Consider the following 4954-nt stretch of genomic DNA (forward strand, 5'->3'; position numbering starts at 1 on the left):
ACCTAGTTTTCCCTGTAGCAAGTCTCTGCCTGGGCCCTGAGGCTGTCCATCTTAGACAGCTCAGTCCCTTGCTACAGGGACAGAGTCACCACAAAGAGCCTCACTAAGGCAATGCAGAGTAGAGGTGTGGGAGTAGCGCTGCCCCTGAGATTCCAGAACTGTAGGGCTAACAGCCTACAGATACCAGCTGCTTGTTTTTTTCATTCTTATATCTGTTTCTTCAATTTTTCTTTGAAGAAATGCCCACTGTCCACACTTGGTTCAGGGTGGTACAGTTTCTGTCATCAGTTCCAGGTTTTGACATAGGGCCTAAGATAATAAATCATTTCAATTTACTCAAATTTCCACGTCACCGCCAATAATTGCTTCAGGAATTACGCATGTGAGTCCGTTTAGGCCAATAGGGATCAGGCTGGGATGTTTTATGGATATAGTTGGAAAATCATGTTCTTTTCTGTTGAACTTGAAACAAGTGGACAAAAATCTAGAATTCTGTGGAGCTACCACAAAAAGAGAGCCTACCTTATTGAAAGTGAAGCCAACATAGATCATAATAGAGTTGAGCTCCTAGATCTTAACTTTTAAGCATCTGAGCCTACCCATGGATTTTATAATTACACAATCCAATTCATTCTTTTCTTTTCCCCTCTTAGTCAGTTAAAATTAGGTTTTTAGTTACTTTTAACCAAAACAGCTCCAGTGATCTTTTAGCTTATATGATCTTTTAGCCTATAAATTTTCAGCTCTATATGGAGGAAAAATATAAATTATAAAAATATATTTACAAAGACCTAAAGAAGTATAAACATAATCACACTTCTTCACATGTACCCATTCTTTCACATACAAATTTATAAGATCCAGTTGCTTTATAGATGAATTACTTCTACTTTTTATGTAATGGATTATCCTTATGAATTAACTTAGCCTGGAGCACTGCCATTCCATATGGTAGCCACTAGGTACATGTGGATAGAGCACTTGCAATGTGTCTAGTCTGAATTGAGATGAACTGCAAGCATAAAGAACATACTGGATTTTACAGACATGACAAAAAGAATGTAATATATTTTTAATATTTTTATATTGATTACAGATTGAAATGTTAATATTTGGACAGGTTGAGTAAATAAAATATATTATTTAATTTTATGTCTCTTTTTACCTTTTAAAATATGACTAATGAAAAAAATTTACATTATACATGTGGCTTACATTTGTGGTGTGCATTGTATTTATACCAGACAGCATTCGTCTAGAATATATAAATGAAATGTTAAAACTTTATTAATTATATGTTTCTTTATAGGAATGTTCTGTGATCTGATGCGATTGTGCAAATGTGTATCACCTTAATATATAAACCTTTGAATGTATTTAAAATAAACAAGCAGACATGCATTGCCTTTGTGAATATAGGGCACTATCTTATGTGTATTGTGCCTAGCAGTAGTTTGAAAATATTGACAAAAATGGACTTATCATTATGGAAACAAACTCTTTTCTTCCTTCCTTCCTTACTTCCCTCCCTCCTTCCCTCTCTCCCTCCCTCCTTTCTTTCTTTCTCTCTCTTTCCTTCCTTCCTTCCTTCTTTCTTTTCTTTTCTTTCTTTCTTTTTTCTTTCTTTCTCTTTCTTTCTTTCTTTTTTCTATTATATATTTATGCATTTATTTCTCTTAAATAAATGCATAAATTATCTTTCTTTCTTTCTGTCTTTCTTTCTGTCTTTCTTTCTTTCTATTATGTATTTATGTATTTATTTCTCTTAACCTCTTCTTGCATACCAAGGAAACACATTTATTGACACATATAAATAGAAATGGCTCCAGGCACAGTTTGATTCAAATTTCAAGTGACATTACTAGATCAATATGTTGGTTCTCCATTGGCCCTGTTGTCAGGATCTGACCAGTTGCTCTACTGGCTTCAGGCTCAGAGCGTGACAAAAGTCCAGAACGTAAGTCCAGTTCTTATGTTCTGAAGATAAACCAGTTCCTATCTTGTAGATCTCACTCAGATTCTAGAAGTCATTCTCTGACCTTGGCTTAAATAGTGACACTTCCATCCTTTGTTGAAGAAAGTTAGAAGATTGATTTTCTGTTGAAATACCAAACTTATAATTATGACTTTATTGCAGAGACTGCTAGTTGTTGCCCGATAACTACTTTCAGTTTCTTTCTTAGTAATAGGATCCTGATTTTTGCTGGACATAATAAATAAACACCAAAATTTTTAGAGTCCCTTATGGCTAGGTGAGTACAGGTGACTCAGTGGTAGCCGATGGAATGTTGTGATTTCTGACAAGTATTCTTTAAAGAAATGCACATTCTTCTTCATCCTTGTTTCCTTTTTTTTAGGCTAAAATGCGTATGTTGAAATGTATCTGTGATGGTTGAGCTCAAGCAGGCTCTTTTGACATGATGTATGGGGAGGATCACAAGACAATGTTAGCAAAGAAATCTGAAAAACCCTGATTATAAAACTTTCATATTAGATTTAGACTGGTTTAGATTACATAAGAAATATAAATTTCTATCTTGCTTAAGCTACTGTTATTTTGAGTTTTCTATTATACTACTCGTAATTGAACCAAATCTTTGTTAAGATAATTCCAAACTACTGATGTTGTATAAGATCCATGTCATGAATATTGGACGGCTATTAACATTAAGAAGCAAAATAAATCAAATTTTACTAATACTTAAAAAAATTTGGTTTTGTTCTATCCTGTATTTTATTGCATATTTCTTTAGATATCCTATTTTTCTCTATATTAATGTTTGGATTATAATTTATAGTTGAATGTTTTCTTAAATTGTAACATTTAATTGTTTATTAAGATTACTTAGTATCATGTTACAATTATTCAGGTTTTTAAAAAGTAGTTTATCGTGATGTAATTTGAGAGGTGCCGGATTGATTATCAAACTTCATATACATTTTTGTCTGTCATGGCGAGTGTGCTGAAGAAGACCACTGGCCTTGCGGTACGCAAGAGTCCACATGAGAGGCCAAGAATATTGTACACAAATTTTCTTGATGTTCTTGAGCAAATCTGTAAAAATGCAGTATAGAGAAAGTATACAGAAAGTATACAGAAGAGATTACTAATGAGAAGCCGGCTATGATCATAGTGGAATCAGATGTTCAAAAATTAGAAGACCAACTTGAAGGTGGCCAAATAGGAGAGAGATTCTCCTGGGTAAAAATGAACTAAGTCTGGCAAGACAAATGATGCAGTGGAAAACATGGAAGCCATTAGTGGAAGAGCCTCCTGCCCATCAGTGGAAATGGCCAATATAATTATTGAATGACTTTGGTGGGTTGATGGGAAATTGATGTAATTTAAATATTCTGTTATATTAAGAGTGTGTCCATATTATTGACATTTTATAATCAAGAAAAGTGATATAGAAAATGTTTAGGAGAATGTTAAAATTAGTGATTATGGCAATATGGTCTTGTGAATCAATTTTTGATTTGTAAATATTCACACAAATTATTTCAAAGATGATATTTCTTTGAACAGAGGGGTCATGGGAAGATTTTAAAATTAATTTAAATAATTCTGAAAGATCTTCAATGTAGAGGCCATAATCAAAAAGTAAAGGTTTTTGGTAGTATGTTCAATACATCATTTAATTTTAAAAATTATCTTGAAGAAGAAAAGGTCCTTAATTATTATTGTCAAAAAAATTATAGATCACTATTTGAATATTTTCAAATATGATAAAATAGCACAAGTGGCTGGTGATAAAATTTGAAATTATGGTTAACCTCCTTGGCAGTGACCTTACATATGTAAAGTAAGATTTAAACATATAATTATATAGATTGTAAAATTAATAATACATATCATTTTATTTTAGTCATTATTAGAATCATACCATTTACTTGGTTTTTATATAGTCTTAATTTTATTATATTTTGTTGTTACTATATTTGAAAACTATCAAATAGGAATACATTGTACAGTTGAAGAAATTGATTAGGTGCTTAAAAAAAAGATTTCCCATTGCATAGAGGTAGTTGGAAAAACTTTCGTTTTGTTGCATTTATGGAAATCACTTTTCTAGCCTGTGGCCTTTAATTTTCTAAATCAACCTAATTACATAAGGATAGAGGCAGAATTTTTGTAATAGAGACATTAATAGTTTCTAAAGTTTATCTGGCATATGAATAGGCTTATGTTTAAAACATCATAGTCATATGACTGTAAAGTGGAATATGGCAACACAATAATAGTGGGGGACTTTAATACTTTAATACTCCACTGACAGCACTAGACAGGTCATCAAGACAGCAAGTCAACAAAGAAACAATGAACTTAAACTATATCCTTCGACAAACTGACTTAACAAATATTTACAGAACATTCTATCCAACAACTGCAGAATATACATTCTATTAATCAGCACACGGAACATTCCCTAAGATAGACCATACGACAGGCCACAAAACAAGTCTCAACAAATTTAAGAAAACCTAAATTATAAGCAAGCACTCTCTCAGACTGCAATGGAATAAAATTGGAAATCAATTCCAAAGGGACCTTAAAGACCATCCAAATACAGGGAAATTAAATAACCTACTCCTGAATAATCACTGGGTCAACAACAAAATCAAGATGGAAATTTAAAAATTCTTTGAACTGAATGATAATAGTGACACAACCTATGAAAATATCTGGGATACAGCAAAGGTGGTGCTAAGAGGAAAAGTCATAGCATTAAACGCCTACATCAAAAAGTCTGAAAAAGCACAAATAGACAATCTAAGGTCACACTCTACAAAGCTAGAGAAACAAAGACCAGTTAAACCAAAACCCAAAAGAAGGAAAGAAATATCCAAAGTCAGAGCAGAACTATTATAAATAAAATCAAAACAAAAAATATAAAAAATAAATGAAACCAAAATCTGGTTCTTTGAAAAGAGAAGTAAAATTGATAGACCA

The 4954-nt window shown here is 32.2% G+C and overlaps 1 pseudogene; it reads left to right on the plus strand.

The window, feature by feature from the left end:
* The first annotated feature begins 2951 nt into the window (after positions 1-2951).
* Positions 2952-3303, plus strand: LOC100438947 (NADH dehydrogenase [ubiquinone] 1 alpha subcomplex subunit 5-like; annotated as a pseudogene).
* Positions 3304-4954: the final 1651 nt, after the last annotated feature.

Source organism: Pongo abelii, chromosome 2, assembly GCF_028885655.2.
Source record: "Pongo abelii isolate AG06213 chromosome 2, NHGRI_mPonAbe1-v2.0_pri, whole genome shotgun sequence".
Classification (NCBI taxonomy): Eukaryota; Metazoa; Chordata; class Mammalia; order Primates; family Hominidae; genus Pongo; species Pongo abelii.